Raw genomic sequence first — 19924 nt, 5'->3', positions numbered from 1 at the left:
TTCAGTGAGCAAAACAATGGTGAAAAGACATTGTAATAAAGATAAAAATAAATAAAAAATTTAAATTAAAAACAAAACAAAAAAAAAACACTTCAGTCCAATTTGAAAGCAAATACAGATGCCTATCAACTTTCAGCTCTTTGAAGAAATAAATCTGTAAGTGAGGGTCCTTACCAGAGCGAGTGGACTCCCTTGTAAGTGGAGTCACAATCACAAGCAGATTCAGCCCTCTGCAGGGACGGGTGGATCTCTGATGCTTCAAGTCTGGCCAGCCACTTCCGTGTCAGCCAGCCAAAAGTGTGAAAATCAGCTGGTGGATAGACTTGTCAGTCCCTCATATGTTCGGCATCTTCTGCTGATAGACAAAAAGTCGCTTCAGCAAGAGGCGACAAGCGTAAAAGTGCGGCCAGTGAATCCACTAATCTGAAAAAGATGCACCCGGGCTCAGGGCCACGAGTGTAAGCCCTTGTACACACGGTCGGACATTCTGCCAACCAAATCCGTCGGATTTTGTCCGATGGATTTTGTCCGCCGGATTGTGTCCGAAACTGTTGCATACACACGGTCGGACCAAGTTGTCGGAAAATCCGATCTTTCAGAACGTGATGACGTAATTTCGTTACGATGGGACTATGTTCCGGCTAGTAGCCAATAGCTTTGATGTAGGAATTTGATCTGAGCATGCGTGGCACTTTGTCCAATCGGAATTCTCTACACATGATCGGAGTATGTCCGATTGGACCAGTTTGTCGGAAAATATTTCCAGCAAGTTGGAAAACTTGGTCCGACGGATATTCCGACGGAATCAGTCCGATGCATACCACACACAGTCGTATTATCCGACAACACTGTCCGATAGGACACATTCCGGCGGATTCTCCGACCGTGTGTACAAGGGCTAAGAGGGAAAAAGACAGACTCCAATCGTGAAATACCGTTAAAAAAAACTTTTAATGCTTAAAAAAGAACAAGTAGAATAAACTGCAATACAACATAAATTATGCACAAAGATAAATATTAATATAAAAAAGCCGGCAAAATTAAGAAACAGCTATAAACACCCGTGCAAAGGGGTCAGATGTAACTTGATGGTGTCAGCACATAACCGCCCTACATTTTTCGCAATACCTTGCTTCTTCCTGGAGCCCCAGGAAGACGCAAGGTATTGCGAAACATGTAGGGCAAGGTATTGCGAAACATGTAGGGCAAGGTATTGTGAAACATGTAGGGCGGTTATGTGCTGACATCATCATGTTACATGTGACCCTTTTGCGTGGGAGCTTGTGGCTGTTTTTACATTTTTCTGGCTTTTTTATATTAATATTTATCTTTGTGCATATGTTTTGTATTGCAGTTTATTCTGCTTGTTCCTTTTTAAGCATTAAAGGCTTTTATTAACAGTATTTCACGATTGGAATCCATCTTTTTCCCTCTTACACTCGTGGCCCTGAGCCCGGGTCCGGTTCAGATTAGTGGATTCACTGGCCGCACTTTTGCACTTGCTGCCTCTTGCTGATGCGACTTTTTGTCTATATGAGGGACTGGCAAGCCTATCCACCAGCTGATCTTCACACTGCCCTCCGCTGTCGGGTCTCCTTGTCTTCCTTCGGAAGTGGCTGGCCAGACTTGAAGCATCAGAGATCCATCCGTCCCTGCAGAGGGCTGAATCTGCTTGCGATTGTGACTCCACTTTCAAGGCAGTCCACTCGCTCTGGTAAGGACCCTCACTTACAGATTTATTTCTTCAAGAAGGATACTGTTAATAAAAGCCTTTAATGCTTAAAAAATAACAAGTGGAATAAACTGCAATACAACATAAATTATGCACAAAGATTAATAATATAAAAAAGCCGGAAAAATTAAAAAAACAGCCACAAACACCCGTGCAAAGGGGGTCACATGTAACGTGATGGTGTCAGAACATAACCGCCCTACATGTTTCGCAACACCTTGCCTTACATGTTTTTCGCAATACCTTGTGTCTTCCTGGGGCTCCAGGAAGATGCAAGGTATTGTGAAACATGTAGGGCGGTTATGTGCTGACACCATCACGTTACATGTGACCCCTTTGCATGGGTGTTTGTGGCTGTTTTTGAATTTTGCCGGCTTTTTTATATAACATTTTTTCTTTGTGCATAATTTATGTTGTATTGTGGTTTATTCCACTTATTCTTTTTTAACCTCGCTGGCGGAAATCCCGAGTCTGGCTTGGGCTGGGATTTCAGTACCATAAGCGGTAACCCTGAGCCAGACTCGGGATTGCATCGCAGGATACAGGGAGGATACAGGGAGAGGTTACTTACCTTGTCCCCTGGATCCAGCGATTTCCTCCGCGCTGTGTGAGCGAGCCGTCCTACGCTTGATTCACACAGTGCCCAAGTGCCGCCGAGCTCCGATCCCTGCGACGTTACGACGCACGGGAGCGGAGATCGGTGCCAAATTCAAAAAAGTAAAAACACACAAAACACACACAGTACTGTAATCTTACAGATTACAGTACTGTATAAAAAAATGACACACCCCCTTTGTCCCTAGTGGTCTGTGCAGTGTCCTGCATGCACTTTTATATTATAAATACTGTTTTTTCTGCCTGGAATTTGGAGATTGTCCATAGCAACCAAAAAGTGTCCCTTTATGTCAAAAGTGATTTTAGTCCAACTAGAAAACAGCGATAATGAATTATAATCACTTGCAGAACTGAGCGATAGTGATTTGTTGGGAAAATCGTCATCAAACACTAAATCTAATGACAGCGACAATTCTGCAAATGAGCAAATTTCAGTGTTTTTGGATTTGATTACATTATTGAATAATTTTTATTATTATTTATTATCATTATTTATTATATTATACATTTTATCATACCCGGGATGTCTGCTAGACTCTGGTTTGGACAGATTTAAGTGAGTTATTCCTAAAAATTGCAGGCCTACAATATAAAACGCCAAATTTCCATGCAAAATAATTGTACCGCTTTCAGCACCTAAAATCAGAACTAATCATACCGCCACGGAGGTTAAGCATTAAAGCAGGAGTAAACCCGCTGACTTTTATTTTTTTTTTTTACACCTGCAAGGGAAAAGGCATAATGAACTAGTATGCACCGCATACTAGCTCATTATGAAATACTTACCTTAGAATGAGGCGCCGGCATCTCACTCGGTCCACGCCGAGGGAGCTGACATGTTCCCTCGGTGTGTCTTCCGGGTATCGCGGCTCCGGCCACTCACAGCCCCGGCAAGGTCTGTCGTCTGCCGGACTTTCAGCCAAGAATCCCCGGTGTGCGCATGCACCGCTGAAGTCAGTGTCTCATTGTGAGGGGAATATCTCCTAAACCGTACAGGTTTAGGAGATATTCTTTTTACCTACATGTAAGCCTTATTATAGGCGGATTGTGATAGTAATTGGAGGAAGCGGATATCGTTCGATCATATTGCACATGCACTTTTCTCTGTTTCTATGAACTGTCATATGGAGATTTGTTCCCTCTTCATTGGATTCTGATTGCACTTTCATCACCTTTGGACTATTTATTACACTTTATTGCTCTGTTTGCACTTCATGAGAATATTGGACCTTATTGGATTTTGATTGCACTAGCTGCACTTTTTAAAGAGGGATTCCACCTACAAAAAAAAATATTAAGAGCCAGCAGCTATAAATGCTACAGATGCTGACTTTTAATAAATAGACATTCACCTGTCCCAGGGTCCAGTGATGTGGGCAGCCGAGGCCGATCGATCGCTGGGGTCTCGGCTGCTGCCGCCGCCATTCTTGGTGAGGGAATCAGGAAGTGAAGCGTCACTTCCTGGTTCCCTACTGCGCATGCGCGAGTCAAGCAGCGCACTAGGAATGGTCCGCGCTGTCTCTGGGACCCGTGTGTGTCAAAGCAGACAGCACGGTGGGACAGGAAACGGCATTGACTCCCGTGGGAGTCTATGCCCGGAAGTGGGTGCAAATACCTGTCTTAGACAGGTATCTGCACCCCCTTCCCTCCTGAAAGGTGCCAAATGTGACACCGGAGGGGGGGAGGGTTCCGATGAGCAGAAGTTCCACTTCAGGGTGGAACCCCGCTTTAAGTACATTTGCACTTTATAGCTTTGTTTTCACTTTATTACCATGAATGTTTATTACCATTTTATTACGCTGAAGATTTTTTGCACTTGATTTTTTAAAGCACGCTAGCTGGAGCACGGTTCTGGAAGTGCTTTTTGTTTAGTGTATTTATCACACACTTTATAGTCCACTTTTTGTATTTAGTATTTATAGTTAGTACTACGTACGCTTTTATTCATGACCTCAAACTAGCTGGAGGAAAGATCTAAACTAATCTTAGACAGTATTATTTTAGTAGTGAAATAGTAGTTGATGCTTGGAATAGACTTCCAAAGGAGGTAGTGAGTCAGTTAGTTAGTTCAATTCAAAAAAATTGGGGACAGAGATCTATACAAAAAAAAAAAAGTTAAAGTAAAAAAGGTAAAAAAAGAAGACAACCCCCCCCCCCCCCCCCCCAAAAAAAAATATGTATAATTTAAAAAAAAAAAGGAGGCAGACTCAATGAACCACTTGATCTTTTTTTCTGTTTCTAGACACAGTTACAGCTTATTTACTAAGCTCAGTGAACACTCTGCTAAGTGAACAGATTATATTCTCTTAGGCTCTGTTCACACTACAGAGGTGCAACTTAGTGTTTACACTTTTTTTGCACAATTCCACTTGTTCCTGTGACCACGTTTAGGGCAGCCTGTTAATTTCAATGTGCAAATAAGGTGTCTGCACCATTAAAAAACAAAAAGAAAAAAAAACATGTCAAACCAAACTGCATGCTACTACAGTACCATGCCTTTTGGCACATTTGCAAGAAGTGTGGGGGTTAAGGTTGCCCCCTCATCCCTTTAAACCCGAACACATATGAATTACACAGGTTCTGAGGCCAAGTTAAAATAAATTGCTGCGCTACAAAAGATACATTTCATATAGTCAAATGATACAGTGTATAAATATTAAAATGTCCCAATTGAAATGAATCAAAAAAGTGTCCATATATAATTCAGTGAGAAAAACAATGGTGAAAAGACATTGTAATAAAGAATAATAAATAAATAAATAAATAAATAAATAAAAAATAACACACGGCTGACAACCGGGTGAGCACTGGGTTTTAGCTCAGTATGGTGTCTATGATCTCTTTAACATTGCCTGAAACAGTCGCTGTTGGTCGGCCTTGCCCATTGCCTTTGGTTTTTGGTGCCCGGCTAGTGGACGTCGGTTGCCCCTGCGCGGGAGGGGGAGTTTTATAAAAAAAAAAAATTTTTTTCTTCTCCTCCTCTCTCTTTCTCTCTCCTATTTCCTCTTTTCTTTTCTCTTTTCTAGCTCTTCTAGCACACCTACGCTATTTTAACCCCCCTGACAGTATTCCCGAGTCTGGCTCGGGGTGGAATTTTTATACCAAAAGCGGTATCCCCGAGCCAGACTCGGGACTGCATCGCTGGATCCAGGAGGAGGTTTACTTACCTTCTCCCTCGGATCCCACGTTGTCTCCCCGCTGTACGAGCGAGCCGTGTCTCCTTTGATCTATCACGGACCCGATCTCCGTTCTCTGCGAGCGTTGCGACGCACGGGGACGGAGATCGGCGCCAAATTCAAAAAGTGAAACACACAGTATACATTCAGTATAATGTAATCTTACAGATTACATTGCTGTATGTAAATAATTCACCTCCCCTTTGTCCCTAGTGGTCTGCCCAGTGTCCTGCATGCAGTTTTATATAATAAAGACTGTTCTTTCTGCCTGGAAACTGGAGATTGTCCATAGCAACCAAACTGTCACTTTACATCAAAAATGGTTTTAGACCAGCTAGAAAACAGCGATAATAAATTGTAATAACTCGCAGAATTGAGGGATAGCGATTTGTGGGGAGATCCGTCATCTAAAACTGAAAAGTAATGACAGTGACAATTCTGCAACTGAGCAAATTTCAATGTTTTTGATTTGCTTACATTATTGAATAATTTTTATTATTGTTATATTATTATTTGGTACAATTATTTATAATTATTTATTATATTATAATTTATGATTTCATTTTTCAAACTTTATCATACCCGGGATGTCTGCTAGACTCTGGTTTGCACAGATTTAAGAGAGTTATTCCTAAGAATTACAGGACTACAATATAAAACGCCAAATTTTCATGCAAAATAATGGTACCGCTTTTAGCACCTAAAATCCGAAATAATCGTACCGCCAGGGAGGTTAATATGGACAGATCTTAGGCCTTTGATGGATCATTGCCTACCCAATGTGTGGTTATACAAGATCTGGACGAGTGATTCACTAACATTGTTATTGTGTTAGATTTCACCTGCTTATATTTTATGATCTGTATTGTATGTAATTGTACCTGGAACCTTGTACTTTCTCTTGTCTGTGTTCTTTCACTTTGTATTTCTACTTGAGTAATAAAATTTCTATTGAAAAAAATAAATAAATAAATAAATAAATAAAAAAAAAAACACTTCAGTACAATTTGAAAGTGAATCAAAAAAGTGTCTATATATAATTCAGTGAGCAAAACAATGGTGAAAAGACATTGTAATAAAGATAAAAAAAAATAAAAAATTTAAATTAAAAACAAAACAAAAAAAAAACACTTCAGTCCAATTTGAAAGCAAATACAGATGCCCATCAACTTTCAGCTCTTTGAAGAAATAAATCTGTAAGTGAGGGTCCTTACCAGAGCGAGTGGACTCCCTTGTAAGTGGAGTCACAATCACAAGCAGATTCAGCCCTCTGCAGGGACGGGTGGATCTCTGATGCTTCAAGTCTGGCCAGCCACTTCCGTGTCAGCCAGCCAAAAGTGTGAAAATCAGCTGGTGGATAGACTTGTCAGTCCCTCATATGTTCGGCATCTTCTGCTGATAGACAAAAAGTCGCTTCAGCAAGAGGCGACAAGCGTAAAAGTGCGGCCAGTGAATCCACTAATCTGAAAAAGATGCACCCGGGCTCAGGGCCACGAGTGTAAGCCCTTGTACACACGGTCGGACATTCTGCCAACCAAATCCGTCGGATTTTGTCCGATGGATTTTGTCCGCCGGATTGTGTCCGAAACTGTTGCATACACACGGTCGGACCAAGTTGTCGGAAAATCCGATCTTTCAGAACGTGATGACGTAATTTCGTTACGATGGGACTATGTTCCGACTAGTAGCCAATAGCTTTGATGTAGGAAATTGATCTGAGCATACGTGGCACTTTGTCCAATCAGAATTCTCTACACATGATCGGAGTATGTCCGATTGGACCAGTTTGTCGGAAAATATTTCCAGCAAGTTGGAAAACTTGGTCCGACGGATATTCCGACGGAATCAGTCCGATGCATACCACACACAGTCGTATTATCCGACAACACGGTCCGATAGGACACATTCCGACGGATTCTCCGACCGTGTGTACAAGGGCTAAGAGGGAAAAAGACAGACTCCAATCGTGAAATACCGTTAAAAAAAACTTTTAATGCTTAAAAAAGAACAAGTAGAATAAACTGCAATACAACATAAATTATGCACAAAGATAAATATTAATATAAAAAAGCCGGCAAAATTAAGAAACAGCCATAAACACCCGTGCAAAGGGGTCAGATGTAACTTGATGGTGTCAGCACATAACCGCCCTACATTTTTCGCAATACCTTGCTTCTTCCTGGAGCCCCAGGAAGACGCAAGGTATTGCGAAACATGTAGGGCAAGGTATTGCGAAACATGTAGGGCAAGGTATTGCGAAACATGTAGGGCAAGGTATTGCGAAACATGTAGGGCAAGGTATTGCGAAACATGTAGGGCAAGGTATTGTGAAACATGTAGGGCGGTTATGTGCTGACATCATCATGTTACATGTGACCCTTTTGCGTGGGAGCTTGTGGCTGTTTTTACATTTTTCTGGCTTTTTTATATTAATATTTATCTTTGTGCATATGTTTTGTATTGCAGTTTATTCCGCTTGTTCTTTTTTAAGCATTAAAGGCTTTTATTAACAGTATTTCACGATTGGAATCCATCTTTTTCCCTCTTACACTCGTGGCCCTGAGCCCGGGTCCATCTTTTTCAGATTAGTGGATTCACTGGCCGCACTTTTGCACTTGCTGCCTCTTGCTGATGCAACTTTTTGTCTATATGAGGGACTGGCAAGCCTATCCACCAGCTGATCTTCACACTGCCCTCCGCTGTCGGGTCTCCTTGTCTTCCTTCGGAAGTGGCTGGCCAGACTTGAAGCATCAGAGATCCATCCGTCCCTGCAGAGGGCTGAATCTGCTTGCGATTGTGACTCCACTTTCAAGGCAGTCCACTCGCTCTGGTAAGGACCCTCACTTACAGATTTATTTCTTCAAGAAGGATACTGTTAATAAAAGCCTTTAATTCTTAAAAAAGAACAAGTGGAATAAACTGCAATACAACATAAATTATGCACAAAGATTAATAATATAAAAAAGCCGGAAAAATTAAAAAAACAGCCACAAACACCCGTGCAAAGGGGGTCACATGTAACGTGATGGTGTCAGAACATAACCGCCCTACATGTTTCGCAACACCTTGCCCTACATGTTTTTCGCAATACCTTGTGTCTTCCTGGGGCTCCAGGAAGATGCAAGGTATTGTGAAACATGTAGGGCGGTTATGTGCTGACACCATCACGTTACATGTGACCCCTTTGCATGGGTGTTTGTGGCTGTTTTTGAATTTTGCCGGCTTTTTTATATAACATTTTTTCTTTGTGCATAATTTATGTTGTATTGTGGTTTATTCCACTTATTCTTTTTTAACCTCGCTGGCGGAAATCCCGAGTCTGGCTTGGGCTGGGATTTCAGTACCATAAGCGGTAACCCTGAGCCAGACTCGGGATCGCACCACAGGATACAGGGAGGATACAGGGAGAGGTTACTTACCTTGTCCCCTGGATCCAGCGATTTCCTCCGCGCTGTGTGAGCGAGCCGTCCTACGCTTGATTCACACAGTGCCCAAGTCCCGCCGAGCTCCGTTCCCTGCGACGTTAAGACGCATGGGAGCGGAGATCGGTGCCAAATTCAAAAAAGTAAAAACACACAAAACACACACAGTACTGTAATCTTACAGATTACAGTACTGTATAAAAAAATGACACACCCCCTTTGTCCCTAGTGGTCTGTGCAGTGTCCTGCATGCACTTTTATATTATAAATACTGTTTTTTCTGCCTGGAATTTGGAGATTGTCCATAGCAACCAAAAAGTGTCCCTTTATGTCAAAAGTGATTTTAGTCCAACTAGAAAACAGCGATAATAAATTATAATCACTTGCAGAACTGAGCGATAGTGATTTGTTGGGAAAATCGTCATCAAACACTAAATCTAATGACAGCGACAATTCTGCAAATGAGCAAATTTCAGTGTTTTTGGATTTGATTACATTATTGAATAATTTTTATTATTATTTATTATCATTATTTATTATATTATACATTTTATCATACCCGGGATGTCTGCTAGACTCTGGTTTGGACAGATTTAAGTGAGTTATTCCTAAAAATTGCAGGCCTACAATATAAAACGCCAAATTTCCATGCAAAATAATTGTACCGCTTTCAGCACCTAAAATCAGAACTAATCATACCGCCACGGAGGTTAAGCATTAAAGCAGGAGTAAACCCGCTGACTTTTTTTTTTTTTTTTTACACCTGCAAGGGAAAAGGCATAATGAACTAGTATGCACCGCATACTAGCTCATTATGAAATACTTACCTTAGAATGAGGCGCCGGCATCTCACTCGGTCCACGCCGAGGGAGCTGACATGTTCCCTCGGTGTGTCTTCCGGGTATCGCGGCTCCGGCCACTCACAGCCCCGGCAAGGTCTGTCGTCTGCCGGACTTTCAGCCAAGAATCCCCGGTGTGCGCATGCACCGCTGAAGTCAGTGTCTCATTGTGAGGGGAATATCTCCTAAACCGTACAGGTTTAGGAGATATTCTTTTTACCTACATGTAAGCCTTATTATAGGCGGATTGTGATAGTAATTGGAGGAAGCGGATATCGTTCGATCATATTGCACATGCACTTTTCTCTGTTTCTATGAACTGTCATATGGAGATTTGTTCCCTCTTCATTGGATTCTGATTGCACTTTCATCACCTTTGGACTATTTATTACACTTTATTGCTCTGTTTGCACTTCATGAGAATATTGGACCTTATTGGATTTTGATTGCACTAGCTGCACTTTTTAAAGAGGGATTCCACCTACAAAAAAAAATATTAAGAGCCAGCAGCTATAAATGCTACAGATGCTGACTTTTAATAAATAGACATTCACCTGTCCCAGGGTCCAGTGATGTGGGCAGCCGAGGCCGATCGATCGCTGGGGTCTCGGCTGCTGCCGCCGCCATTCTTGGTGAGGGAATCAGGAAGTGAAGCGTCACTTCCTGGTTCCCTACTGCGCATGCGCGAGTCAAGCAGCGCACTAGGAATGGTCCGCGCTGTCTCTGGGACCCGTGTGTGTCAAAGCAGACAGCACGGTGGGACAGGAAACGGCATTGACTCCCGTGGGAGTCTATGCCCGGAAGTGGGTGCAAATACCTGTCTTAGACAGGTATCTGCACCCCCTTCCCTCCTGAAAGGTGCCAAATGTGACACCGGAGGGGGGGGAGGGTTCCGATGAGCAGAAGTTCCACTTCAGGGTGGAACCCCGCTTTAAGTACATTTGCACTTTATAGCTTTGTTTTCACTTTATTACCATGAATGTTTATTACCATTTTATTACGCTGAAGATTTTTTGCACTTGATTTTTTAAAGCACGCTAGCTGGAGCACGGTTCTGGAAGTGCTTTTTGTTTAGTGTATTTATCACACACTTTATAGTCCACTTTTTGTATTTAGTATTTATAGTTAGTACTACGTACGCTTTTATTCATGACCTCAAACTAGCTGGAGGAAAGATCTAAACTAATCTTAGACAGTATTATTTTAGTAGTGAAATAGTAGTTGATGCTTGGAATAGACTTCCAAAGGAGGTAGTGAGTCAGTTAGTTAGTTCAATTCAAAAAAATTGGGGACAGAGATCTATACAAAAAAAAAAAAGTTAAAGTAAAAAAGGTAAAAAAAGAAGACAACCCCCCCCCCCCCCCCCCAAAAAAAAATATGTATAATTTAAAAAAAAAAAGGAGGCAGACTCAATGAACCACTTGATCTTTTTTTCTGTTTCTAGACACAGTTACAGCTTATTTACTAAGCTCAGTGAACACTCTGCTAAGTGAACAGATTATATTCTCTTAGGCTCTGTTCACACTACAGAGGTGCAACTTAGTGTTTACACTTTTTTTGCACAATTCCACTTGTTCCTGTGACCACGTTTAGGGCAGCCTGTTAATTTCAATGTGCAAATAAGGTGTCTGCACCATTAAAAAACAAAAAGAAAAAAAAACATGTCAAACCAAACTGCATGCTACTACAGTACCATGCCTTTTGGCACATTTGCAAGAAGTGTGGGGGTTAAGGTTGCCACCTCATCCCTTTAAACCCGAACACATATGAATTACACAGGTTCTGAGGCCAAGTTAAAATAAATTGCTGCGCTACAAAAGATACATTTCATATAGTCAAATGATACAGTGTATAAATATTAAAATGTCCCAATTGAAATGAATCAAAAAAGTGTCCATATATAATTCAGTGAGAAAAACAATGGTGAAAAGACATTGTAATAAAGAATAATAAATAAATAAATAAATAAATAAATAAAAAATAACACACGGCTGACAACCGGGTGAGCACTGGGTTTTAGCTCAGTATGGTGTCTATGATCTCTTTAACATTGCCTGAAACGGTCGCTGTTGGTCGGCCTTGCCCATTGCCTTTGGTTTTTGGTGCCCGGCTAGTGGACGTCGGTTGCCCCTGCGCGGGAGGGGGAGTTTTATAAAAAAAAAAATTTTTTTCTTCTCCTCCTCTCTCTTTCTCTCTCCTATTTCCTCTTTTCTTTTCTCTTTTCTAGCTCTTCTAGCACACCTACGCTATTTTAACCCCCCTGACAGTATTCCCGAGTCTGGCTCGGGGTGGAATTTTTATACCAAAAGCGGTATCCCCGAGCCAGACTCGGGACTGCATCGCTGGATCCAGGAGGAGGTTTACTTACCTTCTCCCTCGGATCCCGCGTTGTCTCCCCGCTGTACGAGCGAGCCGTGTCTCGCTTGATCTATCACGGACCCGATCTCCGTTCTCTGCGAGCGTTGCGACGCACGGGGACGGAGATCGGCGCCAAATTCAAAAAGTGAAACACACAGTATACATTCAGTATAATGTAATCTTACAGATTACATTGCTGTATGTAAATAATTCACCTCCCCTTTGTCCCTAGTGGTCTGCCCAGTGTCCTGCATGCAGTTTTATATAATAAAGACTGTTCTTTCTGCCTGGAAACTGGAGATTGTCCATAGCAACCAAACTGTCACTTTACATCAAAAATGGTTTTAGACCAGCTAGAAAACAGCGATAATAAATTGTAATAACTCGCAGAATTGAGGGATAGCGATTTGTGGGGAGATCCGTCATCTAAAACTGAAAAGTAATGACAGTGACAATTCTGCAACTGAGCAAATTTCAATGTTTTTGATTTGCTTACATTATTGAATAATTTTTATTATTGTTATATTATTATTTGGTACAATTATTTATAGTTATTTATTATATTATAATTTATGATTTCATTTTTCAAACTTTATCATACCCGGGATGTCTGCTAGACTCTGGTTTGCACAGATTTAAGAGAGTTATTCCTAAGAATTACAGGACTACAATATAAAACGCCAAATTTTCATGCAAAATAATGGTACCGCTTTTAGCACCTAAAATCCGAAATAATCGTACCGCCAGGGAGGTTAATATGGACAGATCTTAGGCCTTTGATGGATCATTGCCTACCCAATGTGTGGTTATACAAGATCTGGACGAGTGATTCACTAACATTGTTATTGTGTTAGATTTCACCTGCTTATATTTTATGATCTGTATTGTATGTAATTGTACCTGGAACCTTGTACTTTCTCTTGTCTGTGTTCTTTCACTTTGTATTTCTACTTGAGTAATAAAATTTCTATTGAAAAAAATAAATAAATAAATAAATAAATAAAAAAAAAACACTTCAGTACAATTTGAAAGTGAATCAAAAAAGTGTCTATATATAATTCAGTGAGCAAAACAATGGTGAAAAGACATTGTAATAAAGATAAAAAAAAAATAAAAAATTTAAATTAAAAACAAAACAAAAAAAAAACACTTCAGTCCAATTTGAAAGCAAATACAGATGCCCATCAACTTTCAGCTCTTTGAAGAAATAAATCTGTAAGTGAGGGTCCTTACCAGAGCGAGTGGACTCCCTTGTAAGTGGAGTCACAATCACAAGCAGATTCAGCCCTCTGCAGGGACGGGTGGATCTCTGATGCTTCAAGTCTGGCCAGCCACTTCCGTGTCAGCCAGCCAAAAGTGTGAAAATCAGCTGGTGGATAGACTTGTCAGTCCCTCATATGTTCGGCATCTTCGGCTGATAGACAAAAAGTCGCTTCAGCAAGAGGCGACAAGCGTAAAAAAAAGGGGGCCAGTGAATCCACTAATCTGAAAAAGATGCACCCGGGCTCAGGGCCACGAGTGTAAGCCCTTGTACACACGGTCGGACATTCTGCCAACCAAATCCGTCGGATTTTGTCCGATGGATTTTGTCCGCCGGATTGTGTCTGAAACTGTTGCATACACACGGTCGGACCAAGTTGTCGGAAAATCCGATCTTTCAGAACGTGATGACGTAATTTCGTTACGATGGGACTATGTTCCGGCTAGTAGCCAATAGCTTTGATGTAGGAATTTGATCTGAGCATGCGTGGCACTTTGTCCAATCGGAATTCTCTACACATGATCGGAGTATGTCCGATTGGACCAGTTTGTCGGAAAATATTTCCAGCAAGTTGGAAAACTTGGTCCGACGGATATTCCGACGGAATCAGTCCGATGCATACCACACACAGTCGTATTATCCGACAACACGGTCCGATAGGACACATTCCGACGGATTCTCCGACCGTGTGTACAAGGGCTAAGAGGGAAAAAGACAGACTCCAATCGTGAAATACCGTTAAAAAAAACTTTTAATGCTTAAAAAAGTACAAGTAGAATAAACTGCAATACAACATAAATTATGCACAAATATAAATATTAATATAAAAAAGCCGGCAAAATTAAGAAACAGCCATAAACACCCGTGCAAAGGGGTCAGATGTAACTTGATGGTGTCAGCACATAACCGCCCTACATTTTTCGCAATACCTTGCTTCTTCCTGGAGCCCCAGGAAGACGCAAGGTATTGGGAAACATGTAGGGCAAGGTATTGCGAAACATGTAGGGCAAGGTATTGTGAAACATGTAGGGCGGGTTATGTGCTGACATCATCATGTTACATGTGACCCTTTTGCGTGGGAGCTTGTGGCTGTTTTTACATTTTTCTGGCTTTTTTATATTAATATTTATCTTTGTACATATGTTTTGTATTGCAGTTTATTCCGCTTGTTCTTTTTTAAGCATTAAAGGCTTTTATTAACAGTATTTCACGATTGGAATCCATCTTTTTCCCTCTTACACTCGTGGCCCTGAGCCCGGGTCCATCTTTTTCAGATTAGTGGATTCACTGGCCGCACTTTTGCACTTGCTGCCTCTTGCTGATGCGACTTTTTGTCTATATGAGGGACTGGCAAGCCTATCCACCAGCTGATCTTCACACTGCCCTCCGCTGTCGGGTCTCCTTCTCTTCCTTCGGAAGTGGCTGGCCAGACTTGAAGCATCAGAGATCCATCCGTCCCTGCAGAGGGCTGAATCTGCTTGCGATTGTGACTCCACTTTCAAGGCAGTCCACTCGCTCTGGTAAGGACCCTCACTTACAGATTTATTTCTTCAAGAAGGATACTGTTAATAAAAGCCTTTAATGCTTAAAAAAGAACAAGTGGAATAAACTGCAATACAACATAAATTATGCACAAAGATTAATAATATAAAAAAGCCGGAAAAATTCAAAAACAGCCACAAACACCCGTGCAAAGGGGGTCACATGTAACGTGATGGTGTCAGAACATAACCGCCCTACATGTTTCGCAACACCTTGCCCTACATGTTTTTCGCAATACCTTGTGTCTTCCTGGGGCTCCAGGAAGATGCAAGGTATTGTGAAACATGTAGGGCGGTTATGTGCTGACACCATCACGTTACATGTGACCCCTTTGCATGGGTGTTTGTGGCTGTTTTTTAATTTTGCCGGCTTTTTTATATAACATTTTTTCTTTGTGCATAATTTATGTTGTATTGTGGTTTATTCCACTTATTCTTTTTTAACCTCGCTGGCGGAAATCCCGAGTCTGGCTTGGGCTGGGATTTCAGTACCATAAGCGGTAACCCTGAGCCAGACTCGGGATCGCATCGCAGGATACAGGGAGGATACAGGGAGAGGTTACTTATCTTGTCCCCTGGATCCAGCGATTTCCTCCGCGCTGTGTGAGCGAGCCGTCCTACGCTTGATTCACACAGTGCCCAAGTCCCGCCGAGCTCCGTTCCCTGCGACGTTACGACGCATGGGAGCGGAGATCGGTGCCAAATTCAAAAAAGTAAAAACACACAAAACACACACAGTACTGTAATCTTACAGATTACAGTACTGTATAAAAAAATGACACACCCCCTTTGTCCCTAGTGGTCTGTGCAGTGCCCTGCATGCACTTTTATATTATAAATACTGTTTTTTCTGCCTGGAATTTGGAGATTGTCCATAGCAACCAAAAAGTGTCCCTTTATGTCAAAAGTGATTTTAGTCCAACTAGAAAACAGCGATAATAAATTATAATCACTTGCAGAACTGAGCGATAGTGATTTGTTGGGAAAATCGTCATCAAACACTAAATCTAATGACAGCGACAATTCTGCAAATGAGCAAATTTCAGTGTTTTTGGATTTGATTACATTATTGAATAATTTTTATTATTATTTATTATCATTATTTATTATATTATAAATTTTATCATACCCGGGATGTCTGCTAGACTCTGGTTTGGACAGATTTAAGTGAGTTATTCCTAAAAATTGCAGGCCTACAATATAAAACGCCAAATTTCCATGCAAAATAATTGTACCGCTTTCAGCACCTAAAATCAGAACTAATCATACCGCCACGGAGGTTAAGCTTTAAAGCAGGAGTAAACCCGCTGACTTTTTTTTTTTTTTTACACCTGCAAGGGAAAAGGCATAATGAACTAGTATGCACCGCATACTAGCTCATTATGAAATACTTACCTTAGAATGAGGCGCCGGCATCTCACTCGGTCCACGCCGAGGGAGCTGACATGTTCCCTCAGTGTGTCTTCCGGGTATCGCGGCTCCGGCCACTCACAGCCCCGGCAAGGTCTGTCGTCTGCCGGACTTTCAGCCGAGAATCCCCGGTGTGCGCATGCACCGCTGAAGTCAGTGTCTCATTGTGAGGGGAATATCTCCTAAACCGTACAGGTTTAGGAGATATTCTTTTTACCTACAGGTAAGCCTTATTATAGGCTGAACTGTAAGTTAAAGTACAAAATTTAACTATACAACCTCTTTAAAGGCTTTTTTTAACAGTAGTTCACGATTGGAGTCCCTGCAGAGGGCTGAATCTGCTTGCGATTGTGACTCCATTTGCAAGGGAGTGCACTCGCTCTGGTAAGGACCCTCACTTACAGATTTATTTCTTCAAAAGAGCTGAAAGAGCTTGATGGGCATATGTATTTGCTTTCAAATTGGACTGAAGTGTTTATTTATTTATTTATTTTGTATTCTTTATTACAATGTCTTTTCACCATTGTTTTGCTCACTGAATTATATATGGACACTTTTTTGGTTAATTTCAATTGGGACATTAAAATTTTTATACACTGTATCATTTGACTACCGTATATACTCGAGTATAAGCCGAGATTTTCAGCCTCTTTTTTGAGGCTGAAAGTGCCCCCCTCGGCTTATACTCGAGTCATCGCTGTCTGCCCGCTCGATCAGCGTGTCGAGCAGACAGACAGCGGCCATTCTGATTCAAAAGCCGCGCCTCCGGCTCCCCCTTCGCCTGTGATAGGCGGAACACTGAATTTCCCAGCAGCCTGTGTTCCGCCTATCACGGACTTCGTATCATCCTCGTACTACGGACGAGGATGATACGACGTCTGTGATAGGCGGAACACAGGCTGCTGGGAAATTCAGTGTTCCGCCTATCACAGGCGAAGGCGGCGGCGCAGCTTTTGAATTTTACAATGGCCGCCGACGAACGAAGAGGGCACGGGACGGAGGCAAGGCACAGGACGGCACGGCACGGGACGGGACGGGACGGGACCGGAGGCAAGGCACGGCGGCGAGGCACGGCGGCGAGGCACGGCGGCGAGGCACGGAGGCAAGGAGGCTCGGCACGGGACGGAGGCTCGGGACAAAGGCTCAGGACACAGGTAGGCTGGACACACACACACACACACACACACACACACACACACACACACACACACACACACACACACACACGGATACACACACACACACAGGGATGGATGGATGGATGGAGACACACACACACAGGGATGGACGGACACACAGGGATGGACGGACACACAGGGATGGACGGACACACACACAGGGATGGACAGGCATGTCTTACCCTCGGCTTATACACGAGTCAATAAGTTTGCCAGTTTTTTTGGGGGTAAATTGGGGGCCTCGGCTTATATTCGGGTCGGCCTATACTCGAGTATATACGGTATATGAAATGTATCTTTTGTAGCGCAGCAATTTATTTTTATTTTTAATTTACTTTTACCATAGTGATATTTTGATGGTGTTTGCTGCGGCTCTTTATTTTTAGTTTAGTCTGCTCTTATCTAGTGCAGTATTTCTCTGTTTTGGTTTTCTTTAAAAGTCAGCAGCTACAAATACTGCAGCTGCTGACTTTTAAAATAAGGACACTCACCTGCCCCAAGGTCCAGCGATGTCGGCACCCGAGGCCGAACCATCCCTCAGTCCTCGGATGCTGCCGCCGCCATCTTCGGTAAGGGAATCAGGAAGTGAAGCGTTGCGGCTTCACTTCCCGGTTCCCTACTGCGCATGCGCGAGTCACACAGCACAATCCGGATGGTCCGGGCTGTCTCTGGGACCCGTGTGTGTCCCAGCAGACAGCGCAGGGGGACGGGAAGAGGCGTAGACTCCCGTGGGAATCTTTGCCCGGAAGTGGGTACAAATACCTGTCTTAGACAGGTATCTGCACCCCCTCCCCCCTGAAATGTGCCAAATGTGACACCTGATGGGGGTTCCGAAAAGCGGAGGTTACATTTTTTGTGTGAACCTCCGCTTTAATACATATGAGCCCTTGTACACACGGTCGGAGATTCCGACAACCAAATCCGTCAGAGTAATTCCGACGGATTAATTCCGGAAGAGGTCCAGAAGTGATGTTACATACACACGGTCGAAATAAATTGTCGGAAAATCCGATTGTACATAACGTGATGACGTTATTTCGTTATGACGGGACTACGTTCAGGCTAGTAGCCAATAGCTTTGGTCTAGGAATTTGATCTGAGCATGCGTGGCACTTTGTCCGTCGGAGTAGGCTACACATGATCGGAGTATGTCCGATAGGAGCATTTTGTCTGAAAGTTTTACCGGCAAGTTAGAAAACTTGGTCCGTCAGATATTCGGATGGAAACAGTCCGATGGAGACCACACACAGTCGGAATATCCGACAAAACGGTCCGATAGGACACATTCCGTCGGAATCTCCGACCGTGTGTACAAGGGCTAAGACACCAAGTGAGTTTAATTGCCCCCTTAATCATCCACAGAACCTTTGTAATTATTATGTGTTCGGTTTTAAAGGGATGAGGTGGCAACCCCAGTGGGGGTGCCGGAGCAGTGCATTTTTTGTGTATTGTAGGAAAGCATGGGATTTTGTGTGTGCCCTCAATACACTGGTGTGAAGGAAGTCTTATTAAATCAACTCCATAGACTGGACAGGAACACAGCTCCTGAGTTTTGTCTTTATTAAGCTCAGTGTTATTTGTGTTGGTGTGTCCTATACTGTGGTTTGTGTATGTCACCTGAGTTGTATGTAATGCACCTTGTAGATGGCAGCAGTAGCCTGCCTGTAGTACACAGAGGAGGGGTGGGGAGGCAGTCAGTACATCAGAGCCAGAAAGACCCGTCGGACAGGTGTGAAGTCAGTGGAAATGTGATCACAGACGTGTATCCTGGGACCTTCCTGTCTGTCTGTCTGTTTAAAGAGAGTCACCGAGGAGGAGGACACCTGGATTATACGGGGACAATCAGCAGAAAATATTAATCTTTGGGGAATCATGGTTCCCAGGAAAGGACAGACACCTGGAGAAGGTAAGAGGCGGGTAAGGGAAGAGTAGAAATGAAAGAGTTTGCTGATGTGCTGGGCACATAGCTATACACCGATCACACACAAATGTACTGCCGTTGATTTACTAAACAGTAGTGGCAGTTTACTTAGCAAAGTGAATGTTAGTAAATAAAGGGGACCGGTGTTCACTCTGAAAACCCAATCATAAAAAAAAAAAATTGATTGAAGTGAACATAACTTTACCTTATTAACCAAACTCAATGAATTACTAATTTTGCTAAGTTAACATTCACAGATCCTTTAGTAAATCAACCCCCAGTGTGCCACTGTACCATACATTGCACTAATGTATGACCCTTTTTAAATAGTCCTGCAACCAGCTTCTTTGCAGCGCTTTTGGAGCCGTGAATACCTTGTACTATGTACAACCCTAAGGGCTCATTTACACTTACGTTAGCCCCCTGAAGAGCGACCAATGCTCAATCACTTTTCACAAAACATTTAACAAG

General features: G+C 42.5%; 1 protein-coding gene across 2 annotated transcripts in view; it reads left to right on the top strand.

Moving 5' to 3' along the window:
* Positions 1-19209: 19209 nt before the first annotated feature.
* The window catches only part of STYK1 (serine/threonine/tyrosine kinase 1), a 90953-nt gene continuing 90238 nt past the window's right edge, over positions 19210-19924 (top strand). The window contains exon 1 of one of the 2 annotated variants that reach the window (XM_077455392.1): positions 19210-19438. The gene's annotated coding sequence lies outside the window, so the exon portion shown is untranslated. The remainder of the gene's footprint in view (positions 19439-19924) is intronic. The other variant, XM_077455391.1, reaches the window with a different exon arrangement.

The sequence above is a fragment of the Lithobates pipiens genome, unplaced genomic scaffold, assembly GCF_037356315.1.
Source record: "Lithobates pipiens isolate NorthernLeopardFrog02 unplaced genomic scaffold, aLitPip1_a1.2 Scaffold_25, whole genome shotgun sequence".
NCBI lineage: Eukaryota > Metazoa > Chordata > Amphibia > Anura > Ranidae > Lithobates > Lithobates pipiens.
The sequence above is the reverse complement of the archived record's forward strand: the minus strand, read 5'-3'. Positions and strand labels throughout refer to the sequence as shown.